This window comes from Schistocerca gregaria, chromosome 6 (genome assembly GCF_023897955.1).
Source record: "Schistocerca gregaria isolate iqSchGreg1 chromosome 6, iqSchGreg1.2, whole genome shotgun sequence".
Classification (NCBI taxonomy): domain Eukaryota; kingdom Metazoa; phylum Arthropoda; class Insecta; order Orthoptera; family Acrididae; genus Schistocerca; species Schistocerca gregaria.
The window spans coordinates 373,778,590-373,803,902 of record NC_064925.1 but is presented as its reverse complement, the minus strand read 5'-3'; positions in this window follow the sequence as shown (position 1 = coordinate 373,803,902).

Sequence of the window (25,313 nt, the reverse complement as noted above, 5' to 3'; positions counted from 1 at the left end):
ATGACGACATTGTCTGAATAAAAGGTAAGAGACTGACTCAAAGGAACCTCTACATTGATATCTCAATGACAATTGATAATAACTGGATACTTGAAACTGAAAAAGGTCGTTAGGAAACAGACATTAGAAGCAGAATACTACAAAGCAGAGATGCATTTAAAACTTCAATTTAGTAGCATGAGTTTAAAGCTAAATCAAGTGGTACATCTACTACAAAAGAAAGCAAGAAAAACCACATGAGAAGATGAAGAGATTCTAGGAGAAGCAAGCCCACCAACAAAATAACTATTGTGAGAAGTGGTAAAAAGTTAATTTAAATATTATGAGAAATCACATTTATTCAGAATGTTTGCCACTACGAGTATCTTTGCATGTCTGAATACATGAATGACATATTAGTTGGCTACCAGAGGTTTTATTAGTGAGCAGAGTTCGGTCAAGCAAAAGATGCAGCAGTCGAGTTACAGTTGCCCACAGCAGTGGTTGGCGAGAGAGAGTGTTGTGCCGTGGTGGAGTGAGGTGCCCGGGTTGAGAATATATATACAGGGTAATTGTCATTTGAGATATACAATGACACGTAATTGATGATGCAGGATGATCTGATAAGATTTTATAGAGACGGCTCATTTGGCTAAACGTAATCTGCATTAAGTTTAATTTGCTACAAGCGCTAGCTGAGTAACTAGCATAGTATAAAGACTTCATTGTGTCTAGCAATATCTACGTGTTGATATGCATAGACAGTTATGTCATATGTTCAGTATTCTAATTCCCTTAGTCCCTCCACCGTTATTATAAAATATTTCATTAGGGAAGCGAAGAGTAAATTTTAAGATAAAGTTTTCATTGTATTTAATAATATCTACGTGTTGGTGTCCAGAGAGAATTATCAGTCTTGTTATTATTTTGATTAGTTTCCTCCCTCCACTGTTGGTTAAAAAAATTCGTTAAAAAAGTTAAGTGAGAATCTGATTTAAGTTAACGATCGCTTACAAGGGTGTATTTTATGATGTCTGACAATTCTAAGGGGAAGTCATAATCTGTGTTAGTATGAATTACTTCTGTGCCGTAACGATTCATATTGAATGTTCCTTAAATTACTTATGCCTGGTCCATTGATAAATGAACGCGAAATTTTCATGCTTCATAAAATTTATTCACATACTTGACATCCGAACTGCACACTCGTCATGTAAACAAAACACGGACAGACCTCACTGATCTCTTTGACTTCCAAAAGTAACTGCAAAACTTACATGTTGCAGCGTCGCTGCATCGTTTGATGTAGAATTTCAACAAGAGCTTCCAAAATAAAGCATTTTGTACAATTTTGATGTTACAATTAAAATTTACAAAACGTAAAGAAACTGATATTACAGCCGTATAAGGCATAAAATACAATATTCAATGACGAACTTTTATACTAATATCGTTAGTTTTCTATAAAAAAATCATTCTGAACTTTAATTACAATAAAGTCCCTCGTATGATTTTAGTTACGTAATTAATTACAGTTTGGATTTGGTTACTAATATTCAGTGGCAGTGCAGAGCTTGTGCTTTATCCGATTACATACATAAAATACACAAATAAGACCTCAAATTCTGGAAATTGGAAAACTGTGAGATGTAAACAATTGAAGAGTTAATTATAAATGTAATTACAAAGAATATTAATTACGGAGGAAGACATAAAAATAAATAACAAATGAAAATACATCGCTTTTTAATAACTTTTAAGCTGTTTATAAAGATAGTGAGGTCTTCTGTTACTGGATTTTTAGATTACCATTTTGTTAATTAGAAGCATTGATTTTTTATTCTGACATCTCTGCAGTCTCTAGTTATTTATTGCTAAGGACTTATTACTTCAATTTCTTGATTAGTTACTTAATTTAGTATATGTACATAATTTTATCAATGACAACAATCCACCGATAATTACGATAAAGCACGTCGTTCCAGAACATTCCACACGGCTTCGCAATGAATATCAGTTTTTTTATCAAATAGGACAATGACATATATAAAGACTTGTCTGAATTGTCCGATAACTATCCGGATGCATATGAAAAATGTCATATCAGACATTTCATATGAATTTTGGGGAAGGCTGTATCGTTGTAATCTGAAAGACGATAACTATTCAAAATTCGCATCAATTACATAAGAGGGGAGCTGGTAGCACCACTATAAGGATGCAAATCAAGTTTGCTTTAAATGCACGCTGCAACGGTCGTTAACGTTAGTTATCTTTGGATTGCACGTGGTGTCTTGATATCAGTCAAGAATGTTTTTAAGGCCACAAAACTGCCATTATAAACACCTTACTGAGTTTGAACAATGTCATGTAACACGGGCTACGAGACGCTGGGTTTCCATTGTGCGATACTGCAGGAAGACTTCGCAAAAATGTAGCCCCTGCACATCATGGCTGTCAGCTGTGGTCACGAGAATGTACAATCTCACGAAGACGGAGCTCCGGACAGCCACGTAGCACTACCAGTAGGGAAGTTCATCGTGTTCGGCGTATGGCTCTGGCGCTTCGTACTGAGTAGCAGAACGGCACAACAGTGACACAACGAATTGTTCCAATCGATTATCTTAGGGACAGCCACAGCATTCCACTGACCTGAAACCACCGCCACATTCGACTTCAGTGATGTCAAGCACGCCTGTGCAGGCGTGTTGTGTTTTCTGATGAAAGCTGGTTCTGCTTCGATGCCAGTGATGGCCATTCGTTGGTTGGAAGGAGATCAATTAAGGGACTGCAACCAGCTTGTTTGGTTCTAGACACACTCGACCTACACCTAGAGCTGCGGTCTGGGTTGCGATTTGTCGTGGTTATCCCTTCCACTCTGACTGAAAATTTGTATGTCAATCTGGTGATCCGATTTGTTGTGCTGCCATTAACGAAGAGCATTCCAGTAGGTGGTTTCCAACAGGAAAACGCTCGCCCACACACCGTTGTTGTAAACCAAGATTCTCTACAGAGCGTCGACACGTTGCCTTGGCCTGCTCGATCATCAGATCTGTCTCGAAAAAAATTGTTCAAATGGCTCTGAGCACTATGGGACTTAACATCTGAGGTCATCAGTCCCCTAGACTTAGAACTACTTAAACCTAACCAACCACACACATACATGGCCGAGGCAGGATTCTAACCTGTGATCGTAGCAGTCGCACGGTTCCGGACTGAAGCACCTAGAACCGCTCGGCCACCACACCCGGCGATCTGTCTCCAATCGAATATAAATAGGACATCACTGGATGACAACTCCAGTATCATCCACAAATAGCATTGACCGTCCTTGTATTGACCGACTACGTGCAGCAGGCATGGGACTCCATCACATAAATTTTCACTCAGCACCTGTATCAACACAATGCATGCACGTTTTCATGCTCGAATTCAACATTCTGGCGGTGACACGGGTTATTAAAGTACCAGCATTTTACGTTTGCAGTGGCTTATCTCGAGCTTGCATTAATCTACATTGTTGCAGAGTTAACTACTTAAATATGTTACCTAGGAAAATCTATTCCCCAAACGTTCAATACTCTACATTAATTGTTTTTTGGTGTTATTGGGTTTTTTCGTCACCGTATTACGTGCAACGTATCCCCACTATAAAGCGAAAGATAGATCTGATAAAACCTACATTGACCCACCTTACACCACTGCGTGAGCATTGATTAGCATTTTTGAAAAAGAATTGAAAGTTATTCGCTAAAATCTTAAAAAACAAATAAGTATGAGCAGACAAATAGCCGCTCTGTGATTTATTCCAGCTCATCATTTCGCAGCACAGCCAGAGTAGAGTCAGTCACAAAGCATGAGAAGAGATGAGGGTGCTGCTTACAACCGAACCTACATTAAGATATTTGTACTGATGTAGCTCTGTAAGTCTGAAAGAATGATGAAAACATTTTAGACCTGAAAACGTAGTTTGAAAGACAAATTTAATTTGCTGATGAGCAGACCTTAGCAACAAAGTGAACCTACAATTATCCACGTATTAAGTCTTCAAGTCAGTTTTGAAGTTAACTCTAGAGACAATCACGAAAGTAACGATGTTGAAGAAGAAATACTCAGCCTGTTCGAAGATTATAAGTAACAGTAGGAAAGCCAATTTAGTTACTTATGGTATGTTGTATCCTTTGATCAAGACAACGATATCAGAAATATATTAAATAAATTCCAACAATGTATGGCACAATAATCAACAAAACCAAAAAGTATTCACGAAAGAACTTTAATAAAGTAATGGCAGTGCCCTTGCCACTGCGTTGTTGTGAGAACTGGGATCTGAATAGATAGGAGAAAGAGCTGATGCAATACTGGACTAACGTCCACTCCTATAGTGAACTACTTGATGTATAAATGAAAACATTAGACAGTAACAGCCATTGATACAACCAACGCACAAGTATGATTTCTGATGAAGATACCTGCTAAAAAATCGTTCCTTATATATGAAACTAGCTGTTAGCCATGGCTATGTTGGCATATCAGTTGTTTCGTTATAGTCAGTGGTGGTAAGTACACTATTGTACATGAAATAACGTCAGCTGCCCTCCTATGTCAGCCTCCCCGCGCCCCATTGTCTACTGTCCCAACGCAGGACGATACAGCACACTGAGCCTCAATTCCGAATGGTACGTGCGCTTGGAGGGGAGTGGGCATCTATGCATTATACAACGTGTACATTATACAAGCAATCTGATAATTTTCTGACACTAGAAAAAAGTCAATTCCTTATTACACCTACTTAGGGGTCGTGCTCTACTTTTTTTCTTAAGTAAGTAGTATAGTACGTTTCTAGCATTTGTAGAATTAGAGAAAGCTTTTGACAATGTTGACTGGAATACTCTCTTTCAAATTCTGAAGGTGGCAGGGGTAAAATACAGGGAGCGAAAGGCTATTTACAATTTGTACAGAAACCAGATGGCAGTTATAAGAGTCAAGGGGCATGATAGGGAAGCAGCGATTGGGAAGGGAGTGAGACAGGGTTTTAGTCTCTCCCCGATGTTATTCAATCTGTATATTGAGCAAGCAGTAAAGGAAACAAAAGAAAAATTTGGAGTAGGTTTAAAAATCCATGGAGAAGAAATAAAAACTTTGAGGTTCGCCGATGACATCGTAATTCTGTCAGAGACAGCAAAGGACTTGGAAGAGCAGTTGAACGGAATGGATAGTGTCTTGAAAGGAGGATATAAAATGAACATCAACAAAAGCAAAACGAGGATAATGGAATGTAGTCGAATTAAGTCGGGTGATGCTGAAGGAATTAGATTAGGAAATGAGACACTTGAGGTGGTAAAGGAGTTTTGCTATTTGGGGAGTAAAATAACTGATGATGGTCGAAGTAGAGAGGATATAAAATGTAGACTGGCAATGGCAAGGAAAGCGTTTCTGAAGAAGAGAAATTTGTTAACATCGAGTATAGATTTAAGTGTCAGGAAGTCATTTCTGAAAGTATTTGTATGGAGTGTAGCCATGTATGGAAGTGAAACATGGACGGTAAATAGTTTGAACAAGAAGAGAATAGAAGCTTTCGAAATGTGGTGCTACAGAAGAATGCTGAAGATTAAATGGGTAGATCACATAACTAATGAGGAAGTATTGAATAGGATTGGGGAGAAGAGAAGTTTGTGGCACAACTTGACTGAAGAAGGGATCGGTTGGTAGGACATGTTCTGAGGCATCAAGGGATGACCAATTTAGTATTGGAGGGCAGAGTGGAGGGTAAAAATCATAGAGGGAGACCAAGAGATGAATACAGTAAGCAGATTCAGAAGGACGTAGGTTGCAGTAGGTACTGGGAGATGAAGAAGCTTGCACAGGATAGAGTAGCATGGTGAGCTGCATCAAACCAGTCTCAGGACTGAAGACCACAACAACAACAACAACAACAGTAGTATATCTTTTTAACATTACCCATTACAGAGTGAGGTAATGACTACTATGTTTTTGCATTAATTACTGATAGCATTCAACCTTAATTTTTGTTCTACACGCAAATCAAAAGCGTTTCGAGATACGGTTACGTCATCATCAGGTTGTAAAACTTAGTCACGCACCTCAGTCCCTCGTCAGGCACTAGCAGTTTAATATTACCCATTACGGGTGTGAGGTAACGGTTGTTATGTCTTTTACTTACAACTGACACCATTTAACCTCAATTTCTGTCCTACAGTAAATTAAGCCTTACAATCTGATATGAGAACATTATCTGTCGAAACGCGTTCATGAGTTGTGTGTGGGACAAAAAGAAGGTTAAGTACTAGCTATTATATTTGTAGCCTGTGTTCTTCCTTAGTGTTCAAGCTATCACCATGTCAGTATCCACTGAACTCAATTCACAGGTTTATTAGTGAATACGCAACCGACAGAGACTCTCGAACTTTCATATTTACTGAAGTTAGTGTGGAAGTAACGATAAGCACATTGAGCATTTTATAACAGTTTAATTCTAGCTGTTTCCCACGGCTGCACTCGCACATAACTAAAATGAATAGAAATGTGCGCATGGCTTTATTGGTTAGGAGACCTCATTCGGGATGTTCGGCCACTTATTTTCATTTCAAACCGCTTCGGCGAATTGCGCGTCGGTGTTGATGCAATGATCATGAGGAAAATAACATGCACAGTCCTAAGTCGCCGGCCGTAGTGGCCGAGCGGTTCTAGTCGCTACAGTCTGGAACCGCGAGGTCACTACAGTCGCAGGTTAGAATCCTGCCTCGGGCATGGATGTGTGTGTTTTCCTTAGGTTAGTTAGGTTTAAGTAGTTCTAAGTTCTAGGGGACTGACGATCTCCGAAGTTAAGTCCCATAGTGCTCAGAGCCATTTGAACCATTTTTTGAGTCCTAAGTCGTAAAAATCGGACCCAGCTGGAAATTTAAACCAGGACCCCGTGGTAGAGAGTCAGCAACGCTAGGAACAAAACCACAAGCTGTTCATGGATATCAGTAGTTTTGTTATGATGATTGACAGTGACGCTACTAAAATAAAGTGTGGATTTTTTTTAAATACTGAGTGTAGTTAAACGACGAAGGAAGAATGTTAATTATTTATAGTTCGCTACAGCGCATATTTTATATTTGTATGTGTAATAACTTGAGCTGCCCTTACGTGTCTGCTTGTTACCCACGGCACCGCCTGCACGTCGTAATCACATTCAGCCCCACATGTTCTACATGGTCTCAGAAACTATAAAAGAGACTCGTATGTGACGCTCAGCCACTGCAATGTGACGGGATTGAGTATGATAGTATGGATTAGCTACATTTGAAGATTGTATAAGCATTATATTCGTTATGTTATTCGTATTATGAGGGGCATATTGAGCAATAAAAGCGTTTTCGCATGTATGGTAAAGTACAAAGGTCTAAGAGCAAATAGACTTTTTAAAGGGTAATTATTGCTCCACATTTCACGTTATGTTCTTCAATTCAATGAATACCTTGTACCATGTACTTTCTATAGTACCGTATGTTCTTCCTCAGCATTCAAGTTATCTCCATATAAGATTTCATCAAAATCGGTTCAGTGGTTTACCCGTGAAAGCGCAATAGACGGAGCTACTTTGGCATTTATAATCTTAGTATGGGTGCAAATGGCGTCGAGCACCAAAGCAGGTAGTACACTTTGCCGAAATTTGATCTTATGTTGTAGTTTAATGCTTAAAAGTGTAGGAAAGAACTTCGTTCCCAGGTAGCCAGCAGCATCGTCCATCTTGTATTCGGCCTGACTTCGTACTGTTTGAGGTGGCCCCTCAGAGAGCAGAGTTTTGGCGAAATCGCTGCTCAGCGACGCCAAGTGTTTGACAGTGAAGGATCGCTTCGCCGCTCGGCGGAGGAAAACGGAGCGTAAATTCTGCGATCAAGTCTGCTGTTTACGGCTGTACCCAGCGGCGACTCGTGTGTGTGTGTGTGTGTGTGTGTGTGTGTGTGTGTGTGTGTGTGTGTGTGTGTGTGTGTGAGTGTCTGTCACACGCCATGTCACGACGTTGCGATACTAAAAACTTCCCCGCGCTTGGTATCCAGGTTTCCACACGACAGAAATTCCCGGATAGTGAAATTCGATCTCTATACGTATCCAATCAGATGCTGATGTTCTATCGATTAAAACATAAAAAGTACTACAAGTACTAAAATATGTAGAATTTTACAGCAGATTACAAAAAATAAAACAATATCCTTACCGTAGTTTGGGAGTTTGCGTGTCACTTTAAGCCCTAAGAGCTATGTTGGCGGGAGCTTCATCTCCTGTCAGGGACACCCAGTGCTACGCCACACGCCTTTTTATATTATTATCTAAACATTCAACAGCGGTTAACGTCGTACGCGACATCCATTTGACAAAAACGTTCAGTCAGGTACATATGGAATTGCAGGTTGACCTTCTGTTCACTAAGAGGGCGCCACAACGAATTTAAATTACCTGAATGAAATAATTATCTTCCTTCATACTCGAAAGTAGAAAGAGAGAAACACTATTTCAAACCATTAGTGTATCACTAGTTCCATAAAAGCTCAGTGGCTTCCCACAAATTGTCAACTGGGGTAATACCTCAGCTCTGGCCTTTAACTATCGATCGGCGATAGTAACTCAAGATTAACGCACAAGACTAGACCATCAAAAAATGTATATTCTCTTGAAGAATCAAATTTAAATTTAAATTAGTTTTTGTACTAATACAATAATTTTCAATTTCGTGGTGAAATTTTAACTTCCATCGTTGTGTTTTATAGAGCGTAATCTTTACAAAGAACCAACCAATCAGCATAGAATTTTTCATATACAACATTTATCGTCCATTTTTATGTTTGTTACGGGCAATTAAATCCGTTATTTCTTCTGGAAATCAGTGGGCGATAACACATGCCGACGGGATCTTCTTCCGCGCTTTGGCTTTCGCCAGGTGAACAACAGCGGTCAGTTTCCTGCTTGGCGGCAGCGCCGAAGATGCTGCTGAAGTGTTACGGTCCTCACCATTGACATGAAACAGATACAAAAAAAAATTATTACACAACTCAAACTTTACAACAACACCAATTTTAATATTTTACGACATACACGTATAATACAGGATGGGGCAGATAAAAGTGGCCTTTACATTTTCAAACAATTTGTGACAACATTAACGAAGTAGAAAAAGACCTACAGTTACTTCCAACAGGATGGCTCTGAGCACTATGGGACTTAACATCTGAGGTCATCAGTCCCCTAGACTTAGAACTACTTAAACCTAACTAATCTAAGGACATCACACACATCCATGCCCGAGGCAGGATTCGAACCTACGACCGAAGGCGCAGTGCGGTTCCACAATGAAGCGCCTAGAACCGCTCGGACACAGCGGCTTGCTCCAACAGCATGAAGCAACTCCCCGTAAAGCTGACCGAGCCTTCCAGCACCCTTACACAGTTTCACGCCTGACAGACTTGTTAACAGAAATCAGTCCGGATGCAGCCCTGGCTGGCCACCCAGGTCACCTGATTTGTCAGTGTGTGACTGCTTTGTTCAGGGTGCCCTCAAGTGTAAGGTGTATCGCAGCAACCCTCATAGTCTTCGAGAATCGCAGCAGAACATTTCGGATGATACTGCAACAATTCCGCCTTCAGCAACTTGCTGACCAGGGCCCAAAAGTGCGAAGAGATCAATGGTGGTCACTTTCAACATCTGCTGTAGTCAACTACTGTATTTCCTTTCCCCTGCTGTGTTTCTTTGTACCCTGGAAATCTATTACTGGGCCACTTTTCTTAGCCCCATCCCGTACATCTATTTAAAAAAAGCCGATAAAGATGCTGTTGACGCCTTTTTAAGAGAAAGTCTCGACTCCTTCCGCTCTGATAATTTAGGCGTAGAAAAGCTGTGGAATTATTTCAAAGAGGTAGCATCGACGGCTATTGAGAGATGTACGCGACATAAATTAATAAGTGATGGTACTGACCCCTAGTGGCGCACAAAACGGGGCAGATCGCTGTGGCAGTAGCAACGAAAAAAGCATGCCAATTTTAAAAGAACGCAAAACCACAAAGATTAGCAAAGTTGTGCAGGAGTAGCTATGGGACATGCTTTTAATAATTTCCACAACGAAACTCTGTCGCGGAAACTGGCAGAAAACGCAAAGAGATCGTGGTCATATATAAAGGACACCAGTGGCAAGACGCAATCAATACCATCACTGCGCGATAAAAACGGTGCAGTTCCACTAAAAAAGAGTTATTAAACTCGGTTTTCCGAAACTCCTTCATCAAAAAAGACGATGTAAATATCCCTGAATTCCGAAAGATGAGAAGCGTAGAAATAGATATAATAGGTGCAACAAAGCAGCTCAAATCGCTTAACAAAGGCAAGGCTTCTGGTCCAGACTGTGTACCAGCCAGGTTCCTATCAGAATACAAAAGATCCATATTTAGCAGTTATATACAACCACTCGCTCACAGAAAGATCCGTATCTAAAGACTGGAAAATTGCTCAAGTCGCACCAATACCCAAAATGGGATATAGATGTGATCCACTGAATAATACGCTCATATCACTAACGTTGATTTGCAGTAGGGTTTTGGAACATACACTGCTTTGGAATATTATGAAATACCTCGAAGACAACGATTTCTTGACACATAGTCAGCACAGATTCATAAAATATCGTTCTTGTGAAACACCACTAGCTCTTTATACTCATGAAGTAATAAGTACTATTGTCATGGGATCTCAACTTGATTTTATATTTTTAGATTTCCAGAAGGCTTTCGACACCTTTCCTCACAAGAGTCTTCTAACCAAACTGCGTGCCTAGGAAATATCGCCTCAGTTGTGCAACTGAATTCGTGATTTCCTGTTAGAAAGTTCACAGTTCATAGTAATACACGGAAAGTCATTGCGTTAAACAGAAGTAAAAAAAATGGTTCAAATGGCTCTGAGCACTATGGGACTTAACAGCTGTGGTCATCAGTCCCCTAGAACTTAGAACTACTGAAACCTAACTAAGCTAAGGACATCACACACATCCATGCCGGAGGCAGGATTCGAACCTGCGACCGTAGCAGTCACACGTTTCCGGACTGCGCGCCTAGAACCGCAAGACCACCGCGGCCGGCAACAGAAGTAATATGAGGCGTTCCACAAGGAAGTGTTATAAGCCCTCTATTGTTTCTGATCTATGTGAACGACATAGACAATCTGACTAGCCGTCTTAGATTGTTTAGAGATGATACTGTCATTTACCATCTTGTGAAGTCATCAGAAGACGAAAACGAACTGCAAAATGATTTAGATAAGATATCTGTATGGTGCAGAAAGTGGCAATTGAACGTGAATGAAGAAAAATGTTACGTTATTCACATGAGTACTAAAAGTAATCCGGTAAATTTCTATTACGCTATAAATCACACAAATCTGAAGGCTGTAAATTCACCTAAGCACTTACTATTACAATTACAAATAACGTAAATTGGAACGATCACCTAGATAACATTGTGGGTAGAGCAAACCAAAGACTACGATTCATTGGCAGAATACTTAGAAGGTGCAACAGATCTACTGAAGAGACTGTTTACACCTCACTTATCCGCCCTATTCTGGAGTACTCCTGTGCGGTTTGGGATCTGTATCAGGTCGGACTGACGATTGACATCGAAAAAGTACAAATAAGGGCAGATCGTTTTGTATTATCGCGAAATCGGGGAGATAGTGTCACAGACATGATGCGTGAACTGTAGTGGGAGTTATTAAAACAAATGCGTTTTTCGTTGCGACTGCCTCTTATCATGAAACTTCAATGCCAAGTTTTCTCCTCCGATTGCGAAAACATTCTGTTGGCACCCCCCTACCTAGGGAGAAATGACCATCACGATAAAATAAGAGAAACCAGGGCTCGCACAGAAAAATTTAAGTGCTCGTTTTCCTGCTCGCCGTACGAGGGTGGAACGGTAGGGAGACAGCTTGAAGGGGGTCCATTGATCCCTCTGCCAAGCACTTATTTGTGAATAGCAGAGAAATCAGGTAGATTTAGATGTTCTTTGTGCCTATGTTTTGCATCAAACCCTACGAAGAGATGCAAAATGGACCGCGTATTTATCTGGGGAGATTTGAATGCCAGAACAGTGGGAACTTTCGGCGGACAACACATAAATGATAATGAACATTATCTTACACATTTTGCCTCAAGTAATGGGCTCAAAATTATTAATTCTTTTTTTATGGAGAAAGATAAACATAAATATATTTGGAGGACGCGAAATCAATGATAGATTATGGAACTGCCGTCCGTAAAATATTGAAACAACTACAAGCTGTTGGTGTTTTGAGAGGTAGTTAAGCCGTGCTGTCCTTCCTCTGGTGCATTGCCAGAGGGAGTCACGGTGCTTAGCGAGCGATCGCTGGCGGCTTTAGGTGAGAGATGACGTACGAGCGTACGGGCAGTTGGTGGCAGGGGCCCTCGTGGACGGCCGTGTTTCGCGAGGATATTCGAAGCTGCCTCACACAGATTACACACTTGGTTGCTAGTATGCGTCGGTTGTTTGTTACTTAGTTTGCTGCCCACGAGGCTGCACCGGCGAGATTGCCTCGTGGTTGAGTGACAATCACGGTTTGACAGTTTGAATCTGTCTGCGCTCGTGTGTGTGTTCACCGTTAAATGGTATATTGTCTGCTTGTTCTGGAAGTTAGCATCTTGCGGATTCGTGTCGTCGCTTTTTTGTAGTGTTCCCCGAATTTTCCTGTTGTTTACGTGCACCGTTGAATGACAATTTGTTTAACGGCAATCCACAAGAAGAGCCCTTCGACAGAGCACTGATGAGTGTCCAATCATGGTACAGTTAAAACACTGTTATTACTAAATGTTTTCCAGCCACTAGAAGTTGTACTCTGAGCTTGTGACTTGGTTTAAAACATAGATTTAGTTTTTTAGATGTATATGTTGCCGTTTAAGCCCATTTTAAGTATATATATATGTTGGATCTCAGCAGTTCTGGCGACTAATTATTAGCATTGTCAGCAATATTATATTCGCAACAGGTACCTTGGGCGCGCAACCCTATACCTCGGGCACGTATTTGGGTCGAAAGAGTTGCCTATTTCGATGCCCTCTCCAGTCACTATCTCTGTCGGAGACTGTATTGTTCGATCCCCCGGAACTTGATCTAGCCCTCCCACTCCCATTCCTACATAACGATAAATGCAGCCTTTAGTGGGACCATATCAAATACTAGCAGAGACTGGTTTCTTCCGGGTAACTAGCGGAGTGTGTCGAATTTTATACGAGCATGGTCGCAAGGAACCTTCCTGGGTTGTCATACTTAAAAATTAACCATCTGTGTTATGAACTTGCCATTGGTCAACAGTCAACGCAGGGGACCGTAAGCGAGTTAGTAACTAGGTTGCAGGCTACATTACACGAGCCAATTGTCATTTCTCCTGACATCCGGAGGAAGGTTGACATAGTTGTACCTTTGATTGAGCAGACTGTTGACCAACTCGAGCAGATCTTGAATTTTGGGAGAGTACTCAAGTTCAAAAATGGTTCAAATTGCTCTGAGCACTATGGGGCTTAACTTCTGAGGTCATTAGTCCCCTAGAGCGTAGAACTACTTAAACCTAACTAACCTAAGGACATCACACACATCCATGCCCGAGGCGGGATTCGAACCTGCGAGAGTAGCGATCGCGCGGTTCCAGACTGAAGCGCCTAGAACCGCTCGCCCACTCCGGCTGCCAGTACTCAAGTCACTCCGAAACGAATTCAGGCCCAAATTTGTCACTGGCAGGCCAGATCAGGTGATCTTAGCTCCGTGCAAATCGATAAACGATCCAAGGAAGAAACAGACGAGTTAGCTAGCAGAATTACTCAGTTACACGCCAAAGCCAGTACTATTGGGATAGAGGAAGAATTCGAAGTTATGCATAACCAAACACTCTAGCGAGGCAGTCGCCAACAGCATGGTGCTGGCATACCGGATGGAGAGATGACGGTACAGTTTGCCAGATTACCAAACCCGGTCTTGCATTTGCTCTGAGATGTCACCCAGCTCGCCATTGGCAGTATTGACCAAATTCTCTATTTTCTCTGGTAGGTCGTGCGTCTCCAGCTGCATGCTGAGGTGTTGGGGGTGCCGGACGCTACCATTTTGAGTTTGTTGTATCCGCTCAATGTGTATCCCTGTCTGGGGTCTGAATTTTCGTCTGAGGTAGCACAATTACCTAGTCGGTCGTTAACTGACCAGAGGTGTTTCAGGTGCGAATCTGACACCCATCTCATCAGAAGTTGCACCAAGCAGCTTCGGACCAAAAGTGGTCGATGACGCCAGAGGAAACGTGGGGAGGGGGGCAGGGGGGGGGGGGGGGACTATCGTTCTAGGTGACCGCTGTGCTCATGTCGGAACAACCAGTTCCTCTAAACTTCCATTTGTCTGTAGGCTCTATTCAGTCAGGAGCCCGTTTGTCGTCTCCAAGACTCCGGAAGCGCTGTGTCCTTGCTCGATCTGGACTGGTATCTTGAATTTCGCACACTCTGTAAGTTGCCACCCCTATCTCCCAGTTTTCAGAGGTGTCGAACAGTCAACGAACAGAGGTTGTCCCTGGCGGGAGAGGGACGGATCAAGCTGTCTGTGGCGGGATTTTCCTAGCCGGTACAGCTACTCTAGGTGAGAAAACTCCTCGATACCCTGTTGCTTGGCTGCGATTTTATTCAACACACTGGACTTATACCTGAAGTCAACAGCAGGACCTTTCTCTCTAAATATTGCGGCAACCAGAAAACAGGGTTTTGTTCCTGTGAGATTAGTCAGCGGTATCCTTTGTTGGTCAACGAGGTTACATCTGAGTTTCATTTCGGTCACTTCCAGAGGCCCCAAGTTGAAAAACAGTTTGAGGTGCTCCAACGTTATCCTGACGTTCTTATCGACAGACTGGAAGTAACCGATAGGATAGAGTACAGAATTCGTTTGGTTGATAGTGTTCCCACTTAAAAACTTACACAAGAAAGGGGTGAGTTTTATTTGGGGAGAGAGCTAACAAGCCGCCTTTGGCGCCCTGAAAATTGCCCTCACCAACGCCCCGGTCTTGGCCATCCCCGACTTCAATCACCGATTCATTCTCCAGATGCATCAAGCATCGGCATTGCTGCCGTTATACATCTACATCCACGCGATTACTCTCCTATTCACAATAAAGTGCCTGTCAGATGGTTCAATGAACCACCTTCAAGCTGTCTCTCTACCGTTTCACTCTCGAACGGCACGTAGGAAAAACAAACACTTAAGTTTTTCTTTGCGAGCCCTGATTTCTCTTATTTTATCGTGATGATCATTTGATCTCGACGCAACGAAAAACGCCTTTGTTTTAATGATTGCCACTCCAGTTCACGTATCATGTTTATGACACTATCTCCCCTATTTCGCGATAATACAAAACGAGCTGCCCTTCTTTGTACTTTTTCGATATCATCCGTCAGTCCCACCTGATGCAGATCCCACAGCGCACAGCGATACTCCAGAATATGGGTGACAAGCGTGGTGTAAGCAGTCTCTTTAGTAGGCCTGTTGCACCTTCTAAGTGTTCTGCCAATGAATCGCAGTCATCGGTTTGCTCTACCCACAATATTATCTATCTGATCGTTCGAATTTAGGCGATTTGTAATTGTAATCCCTAAGTATTTATTTGAATTTACAGCCTTCAGATTTGTGTGAATTTCGTTCAGTACTCATGTGAATAACTTCACACTTTTCCTTATTCAGGGTCAATGGCCACTTCTCGCACCATACAGATATCTTATCTAAATCATGTTGCAGGTCGTTTTGATCATCTGGTGATTTTACAAGGTGGTAAATGACAGCATCATCTGCAGATAATCTAAGACGGCTACTCAGATTGCCTCCTATGTCGTTAATATAGAGCAGGAACTATAGAGGACCTGTAACACTTCTTTGGGGAACGCCGAATGTTACTTCTGTTTTACCCGATGACTTTCCGTCTATTACTGCGGACCTTTCTGACAGCAAATCGCACAACTTAGGCGATACTCCATAGGAACGCAGTTGGATTAGAAGACGCTTGTGAGGAACGGTGTCGAAAGCCTTCTCGAAATCTAAAAACATGGAATCAATTTCACATCCCCTGTCGATAGCACATATTACTTCATGAGTATAAAGAGCTAGTTGTGTTTCACATGAACGATATTTTCTGAAATTGTGCTGACTATGTGTCAATAAATTGTTTTCTTCGCGGTACTTCATAATGTTCGAATACTGTGTATGTTCCAAAACCCTACTGCAAATCGACGTTAGTGATATAGGCCTCTAATTCTGCGGATTACTTCTATTTCCCGTTTTGGGTATTGGTGTGAACTGTGCAGTTTTCCAGTCATTATGTACGGATCTTTCTGTGAGAGAGTGGTTGAGGTTTGTAAGAATTTCGGCTGAACGTATTTCCGGATTCAGCCAGCTCTCTGTACCTACAATTATTTTAGCTCCAGTGCTTTCTATTAGGGCTTGGAGCTCTGGTTCTTTCCCAACACAGCTACGACAATTTACAACTACAATACCAATCGTTTCTACAACTACCTTTTTGTGTTTTACCTGCCCACTTTTAGACAGAGGTCTCTTCTGTGGTTCCCTGAGACCCCCTAAACTAAAAAAATGGCCAGCCTCTTCCACACAGACCCCACTACCCATGTAGGGGCTTCATGTGTGTAGTGGACTCCTGACATATTAAGCAGAAACCGGAAACCCACAACCCGATGGCGCAAGTCAAGGAATCTGCAGCCTACATTGTCACAGAACCGCCTAAGCCTCTGATTCAGACCCTCCATGTGGCTCTGTACCAAAGGACGTCAGTCTGTTCTATCGACAATGCTGCAGATGGTGAACTCCGCTTAATCCCGGAAGCAAGACTGGCAGTCTTTACCATTTCCGCTAGCCGCCAAAAACCAGACAGAATCTGTTTCAATCCAAAGTGAAACACGTCATTGGTGCCGACATTAGCCACTACCTGCAGCTGGCCACAGAAGCACCCTTCCCACATCCGGAATGACTCCCGCCGGGATGCACACGGAGTGCACACTGGCTTCCTTCACCTCCTTGGCAAACATGTTCCTAAGGGTCTCCATTACACGTCTAATGTTGGAGCTCCCAACTACCAGCAAACCCACCCTCTGTGAATGTCCAGATCTTGCAGGCCGAGGAGCTTCCTCTGTAAGAGGGTGGACGACTGCATCTGGCTCAGAGACATCGTCAGCGACAGATAACGCCCGAAACCTGTTCGTCAAATGAACCTGGGAGGCCCTACAATCGGCCCCTCGGAAAGTGTTTTGCTGCTTACGAGACTTTTGGATGATCTCCCACTCGACCACAGGTGAGAGGTCAACCCCACTGCAGGCAGTACTCAGGGCGGCCACAGCAATGGACCGATCGGAGGTCACGTGGGACATGCATGACGTCCCTCACATCCCGACTTTCGATCCCCCAGAGTGACGCCCCTTGGTGGCAACCTCAAGCTGTGTGACAGAAGCCAAAGCAGCCTGGAGCTATGAGCGAAGGGTCGCCAACTCATCTCGCATCTGTACACAACAATTACAGTCCCTATCCATTACTGCGGTCGCTCCTGTTTGAAGCTTGTAAAAATATGTAATAAGCGAATGGTGTACTCGCCTTATTAGTAGCAGGAACTAGCAGTGCTGCTCTCGCTGACAGTTTAACCAACACTGCAGCCTTTGACTCTAGGTGTCTATCCGAGGTCTAATTGAAGTACTCCCTGTACGAATGTGAATCTCTCGCTGATTTGTATGCCTTCGAGAAGTTTAAATTCTATCTCGAGCTTAGGGAGTTCGATCTCGAGAAGGATAACCAGGCATTAAGCTGGGTATTAGCAAAGACCAGAAAAGATGGGAGGTACGCATATCGGCCTTTCCTTTTAAGGTTCACCATATTAAAGCGGCCGAGAACCCGGCCGCCGATGAACAGAGTAGCATGTTTGAGGAGGAAGAGGAAGACCTTAAAAACGACGCCTGCCAGAACGATATCCTCGTCCGAACTGTCCTTTCCGAGATCCCTGAACTATTTGTTAACCTCAAAGAGCAACAGTCGCAGGATCCCATTTTGGGGCCCATTAGGCAGGCCCTGTTGAATGGGGAGGAGGTTCGTGGTTATAACTTACACAGAGGAATCCTATGTCGGCGGTGTCAGCACGTCCGATCAGGATAGGATTTGTTGGCCCCAGAACCTTGTTCAGCCCACCTTTAAGTATTTTCATACTTCACTCCTAGACGGACATTTAGGGGTAGCCAAAGCGGTCTCCAAAATGTGCCAGCATGTCACCTGGCCAGCGATGTATAACGATGTCCGTCGATTAGTTAGGCAATGTGAGGCCTGTAAAATCGGGAAATAACATTCATCAGGGATTATTGCAATCCGATCGAGAGTTTACCCCCAAGGATAAAGACTTCCTTGATCACGTGAGACTCTTACCCAGGGCCAAGAATGGGTACCGCTGTGTTCTGGTCATCGTGGATGCCTTTAGCCACTTCACGTGGCTCCTCCTTAGCAGGGAGATGATGACGCGCGGCACTATTAACCATCTTACTAAAGTTTCCACCGACTTTGGGCCCCCCGAACACCCTGTTTAGCGACAATGCACCCGGCTTTATTTCAAAAGCGTTTCGCAGGTTCTGCTGTAACAATACCATCAAACATGTTACCACCATACCTTAGTATCCCCAGCCTTCGTTTTCTGAGTGTGTTAACCGGAACCTAAAGGCAGCCTTAATTATTCATCATGCCAATGAGCAGAACAAGCGGGATTCGTCATTGCCATGTTACAATCTTGCTGTTAACACTGCTCAGTATGAGGCTTCCGGCGCGACCCCCGCCTCCCTCATACTCCCCTAGCGAATCTGTGGACTATCGAAGACCTCTTACAAGCAAATTTGTATCCGCATCAAATTAAGTGCAATTGGCAAAACGCTAGGCGCAATATTAAGCGACCACATGTCCGGCAAGCTCAGCGATATAACCGTGGTAGGGTCCGGGTCCGAATAAACGTAGGGGATCGGGTTTTTGTATGGAACTTCAACGCCCATGTGACCAGGGGAGCACCTAGGGTTGGTAAGTTAACCCCCCGTTTTATTGGCCCATGCCAGGACCGCAAGCGACTAGGTCCCGTCAACTTCTTCGTTAGAAACTTTGCTGAAAATAGGTTTATTAGGGCGCATGTTGGTCAAATTAAAGCCTAAGCTTACATGCTGGCCTCATTCGATATTTTCCCGTCTCGCTTGACCTTAGAGGAGGAGGTTGACGCCCTCTCCTACCTTTGGTGCATCGCCAGAGGGGTCACGGTGCTTAGCGAGCGATCGCTGGCGGCTTTCAGAGAGAGAGGACGGACTAGCGTGCGGGCAGTTGGTGGCCGGGTGGCCCACGCGGACGGCCGCGTTTCGCGAAGGTATTCGAAGCTGCCTCACACGGATTAGACTCTTGGTTGCTACTAGGTGCCGGTTATTTGCTATTTACTTTGTTGCCCACGAGGCTGCACCGGCCAGATTGCCTCCTGGTAGAGCGACGGTCACGGTTTGACAGTTTGAATCTGCCTGCGCTCGCGTGTGTGTGTTCACCGTTAAATGGTATATTGTCAGCTTGTTCTGGAAGTTACCATCTTGCAGATTCGTGTCGTAGCTTCCTTGTAGTGTTCCCCGAAATTCCCTGTTGTTAACGTGCACCGTTGAATCAATTTGTTTAACGGCAAGCCACAAGAAGAGCCTTTCGACAGAGTGTTCAATCATGGTACAGTTGAAACCACTGTTATTACTAAAGGTTTTACAGCTACTATCACTTGTACTCTGTGCTTGTGACCTGGTTGTTTACATAGTTTTACTTTATATATATATATTGTAAGCTACCAGATAAACCTGCTGTTTGTTTCGTCGCAACAGGTCTGAGAATTAACCTATCGTGATTGAGAATTGTGCCCCAGTTCTTGGTTTGTTAGTTTCATTGTGTAGTGACCATAATTTGGGTATATCCTGTTATATACATTCACCCGACTTAAGGGTTGGGAAGACAAGAAACGTCACTATTTATGGTCATTGTAGGACCGACATTGGTTTCCGATGTTCCGCACCCAACCGTGATCTTGTACTCTTTCCCTTGGGCTGGTATTTGGGTAGAGAGCTGCCTATTTTTAGGCGCGCCACTCGCTGTCTCCGTCGGAGCCTGTATTTTCCGATCCCCCGGAACTTGGCCTAGCCTTCCCACTCCAATTCCTAGTTAACGATAATCAGACTTGAGTAGGACGTTTACTGCGACAGCTACTTTGTAGTAGCAAACGTATCTATACTCGTTAGGTGAAAGAAAACAAGAAGGGAAAGGGGCTTTAAGGTGTACCTATTACAGAATGAGAGCGTACTACATCTATACGAAGACAGACTGGCTCTTTGGTTAAACCAGACAGATAAAATAGCAGTGTAGAAACAGAATGGCAAAATGTAAACGTATTTACTGAACAGGCCGCAAATGCCACAGCTGTAAATACGAATCACAAAGGACATAAGAAGGGATTGGGAACATGGATCGAACATACCTCAAAACTAGTTCAGGAAAAGAAACGAGTCTACCACATATTTACAAGCGAAGACAAAATTTGCGAAACAAGAGTATAAACAGAAAAGAAATACAGTAAATACCGTTATCAGGAAAGAAAATTAAGAATCGTGGAATAATTTGGTGAAAAGAATTTAAACCGCTGTCCAATGAAGACAGTCAATAGCTTACAAGATGAAAAGCATTCAAATAATAGTGAGAAAGAGACAAACCAAAATTATAAAATCAGATGATAAATGGAGAGTATATTACAAACAGGTGTGGTGTGTTGAAAACCAAGCAGTACAGAAAGAGCCCCATGAAGTGGTTAAACGATATGGAGGCGACCTCATAACGATCCAAGATCTAGACCATGCCTTGAATAAATCAAAACACCGGAAAGCAACAGAACTTGACGGCGTAAACGCGGGGTTCCTCAAATGTGGGGGCTTATTTTTAATGCTTAGATTTCTTCACTTGTAGAATACGTTTTGGGAAAGACGCTATGTCCCAAAACGATGGACAGTTGAAGATGACATATCAGTCTTTAAAAAAGGTAAACGAGTTAAGTGCAATACTTATCTTAGCATAACGTAAGCGGACACGGCGTATAAAATTTATCTGAAGTTAATAAACCAACGTGTACGAATTTGTTGTTGCTGAAAATTTATTTTATGAAGAACATCATGGCTAAGATAAAGCAGACCCTGTGCTGACAATGTTCTCGCACTTAAATTAGAGTTCAATTAGGAAACATAGTGCATTTATAAACTTAGAGAAAGCCTTCGACCATGTTGATAGAAAAACCTTGCGGTACATATGAGACAAGAAATGATATCCTCAGTAAATAGTAAATGTAACAGAAAGCGTATGTAGTGGGAAATATAGGCTACCCATAAACCAAGGGGGTCCGACAAGGACGCAGCTTTTCACACACACTTTGTAGTATGTACATTCACGTTGTAATTGAGACATGAAAACAACAAAGACCCAGGTTTGAAATTATCGTATGATGTATTTCTAACACTTTATTTTGCAGACTACCTTGTAGTCGTATAAGGTAGCGAAATTTCGTAAAGAGGTTCATTTACAGACATAATCAAATTTCTGAAGAATATAATATCAAAACAGCCATTCCAAAAACAAAAGGAACAAAAGGTATTGTTTCCAAAGGGACCAAACGACTGAGGACTGATGTAATAGAAAACTAAACAAGTTAACAATTTAGTCACTCCAGTTACCTGCGAATATTATAAGTTACGAGAGTAAATTCGACTTTGACAAGAAACTGCAAAAATGTCAAATGATACGCAGAACAATAACTTGAACATGAGAGATGGAATTGGGGAGGACACAAAAAAAAGTTTTGTGCAGTAATGGCCGTCTCTCCATCGCTATTTCGTAGTGGAATTTGGTCAACTACTAAAAGGCAAGCATAAATCGAAGAGTATGTGAAGCTTTAGGTTTGGCAAGATGTGGTGGTAGAGGAGCGGCAGCAAAGAGGGATTGGAAAATAGAGGGGGAACTACAAGATTATTTGAGTGAAGTTTGCGGATGGTGTACTTCATTCAGAGATGTTCAGTGTGAATGAGGAGAGGCGGGAAGTTGAAGAGTTGGTAAAAGATTCCTGTGGTGAAAGGTAAACAGGTACGGAAAGCGAGGTCGACTGCACGACGTTCCAGGATATGGGAAAACTTAGAGATTTTGGGTGTGGTGGAAATCCACGCAACGTTCGCACAGCAAAGATGATTCGGATTATACTATGAATAAGAATATAGAGCCTAATTGGCAAAGCCAGCTAAAAACTACACAAAGAATGCCAGCTTTCAGAGTACGCGAGATTTTTAGGTATGAGATCCATAGGAAGAGCAAGAAAAAGATGGTAGATACTTATAAGGCGGAAAAGACCTATGGTTTAGGCCAAGATGAAAAAAAGAAGAAGGTATTTTGCAAGGCAGGCGCATTTCGCGGAACTGGGGTGTGGCCCAGTCAACAGGAGAGAGTACGTCACTATAAGCACACATTACATTAGCAACTTTCGAAAACTGTCAAAAAACCAGTTAGTGCTAAATCTCTTCCGTTCATTCAAAATTGTTCGTCGAGCTCTGTTTTGCAAATAGAATTTATTTTTATTTAACAATCAGATTGTTTTATTCTTTGTTATCTGCTGTACAATTAGAGACATTTTAGTGCAGGATTGGCCACGGTGTGCCGAAGTACACGCGAGCACAATATGCGGTCGGCGTAGGGCCGAGGCTCAGCCTGTCTCAGCTTTGCTCGTTACATCTCGGAAGTATTCGGTACAGCGCGACATTTAAGCTGGCATAATTTTTTATTTAATCGTCTCGATCCAAAGTTTTTTGAATATGATTACCGATTTCAGCTACGCAATAGTTATATTCAGGACTTTTCGTTCTGCTGCACTGCAACAAGTCATAAACAAGTAAAAATAAATTGAGTCATTTGTACATGTTCATAACTTGTGGTAGTGCACTAGAATGAGAGATTCTGAAGGGGGCCGAAACCGATAATCTTGTTCAACAACCTTTGCGATCAGGAGAGCTAAATAAAAAACTATGTAAGTCGTATGATCGTTCTACGGTTAAGTCAAGGGGCATGCCTATTTTTCGATTTAAATTGTTAAATTTTTTAGGGAAAAAGCAGAAACGAAAATTGGAAAATCAAGAATTCATCGTTGCTGATTCCGCATAAAGTCCCGATGTAGCTGGCATGAAGCGTTCGTTACGTTTTTTTTCCGTTTCTGCTCCCTCCACCTTGAGTTCACATAACATCCAGATTGGATTGCAGACGTCGTATTTTAAGTGGAGTTTACTGCACTCTGCCGACAATAAGACATTACGCGGTAAGAAGCAACTTCTTCTAATTTTATGGCGATGCATTTAAAAAGAAAATCGCATTGTATTAGCGACGTATTCTGAAAAACACGTCGTTCATTTCCATATGTTCGTTCAGTGGCGTTAAAGAAGATACCTGGTTTGAAGAATTCATTGTGGCCTTGAAAGAATTACAAGGATAATCTTCTAAATGTTTTGAGGACTCTACCACTGTTGTGTCTGTTCTCTAGCTGTTTTTGTCACCGGTTTACGTTCCAGTTGAAAGTACCCCTGTGGATGTGCAAAAGGAACTGCCTGATCTCTGATCTAATTCCCATTTAAAAGACAATGCTTTCACATTAAAACTGGCCACGAGGTCTACAATGTTTTCCTGGGGCACAGTTCCCATGTGTCCATCAAGATGAAATATTTCGATCAACATGTGTGTGTGGAAGACCTTTTTGGATTGTGAAATTAAATAAGCCACTATTACCTGGCAACCTGAATGCGAAAATCTCTGAAATTGTCTGCATATGTCCATATGACAACTGTTTGTACCAGATAAAAAATGTACTGTGTCTTCAGAGCGGCAAAAGCAAATAATAATTTGCTTTGTTTGTGTTCTATGTTGTTGAGAACACTGAAATATGAAACCAAGTCGTATGCAGTGCAACTGCTTTGCCATCCAGATGCAGCACGTTTGCAGTTTCCCGCTCTTCCCCCTCCGCCCACTCAGACAGAGTGGCGTGGTGGCGGATGGAACTACGCAGCCAGGCGAGACAGCTATAGCACTTGAGCAAGGGAACGGCTTTTGTGGCGAACTCACGCACTTCACTGTTTTAGTACATCTTTTCGCTAAATTTTAGATCACAAAGCGCAGTTTTTATGTGTTGGACATGCGTAATTATAAGAGAAAATACAACTTTTATAATGACAATATCGTGTCACGGCATTCAGTAAGGACAACCACTTAGAAGTATTTTAGCGCTGAAAAATTTTTATTACAAAGGTACGGGCCACATCTTGGTAGTTGTAGTAGTAGTATTAGCAGTAGCTTTATTCGTCCGTAGATCTCTTTTTACAAGGATATAGGAATTGTCAAAGTATTTACAAATTTAGACCAATTTAAAATAAGCTAATTCGTATACACATATATTTACGACTTCTAGTTATTTGTAGTCGACTGTATCAAAAGCCTTAGAAAGATCCAAAAATATGCCTGTGACACACTCATCTGTATCAAGAGCATCAAGTACACCTTTTGAGAATTCTACTATGGCTGACTCCTTATTTTTGCCACTTCGGAAACTAAACTGTGATTCGCTTAAAATATTGTATTTATTCAGGTAATTCACTAATCTGTCTTTCATAATTGCTTCTATCATTTTTGAGAATGCTGACAGAAGGGAAATGGGCCGGTAATTTTATATATCTTCTGCATTACTTTTCTTATGCAAAGGCACAATTCTTGCCTGTTTTAACTGCTCTGGAAATGACCCTGATGTGAAGGATTCATTTATTACATTTGTTATATTTGTATAATCACTATACATTGTTCAGTATACACACTGATACTTCATCTAAGCCTACTGACTTTTTATTTTTTAGTTGTGAATTGTTTTACTGAAATCGTTCCCTGGGGTTCGAAGAAACATCACTGTATTTAGTGCAACATTAGTTACAGGTGCTATATTTGTTTGGCGAAATTTTTGCTGTAACTTCTCTGCAATACTAGAAAAAAGCTCGTTTACAAGGTTGGCTAAGTTCTGTGGATCATTTATTACTTTATTCCCCTCCCTTAGCAGTATGTTACTCTGCGTTTGTTTGCCTCTCCCCGTTTCCTTTCTTATAACATCCCAGACTGCTTTGCTTTTATTATCTGCATTACATATTATTTTGTCAT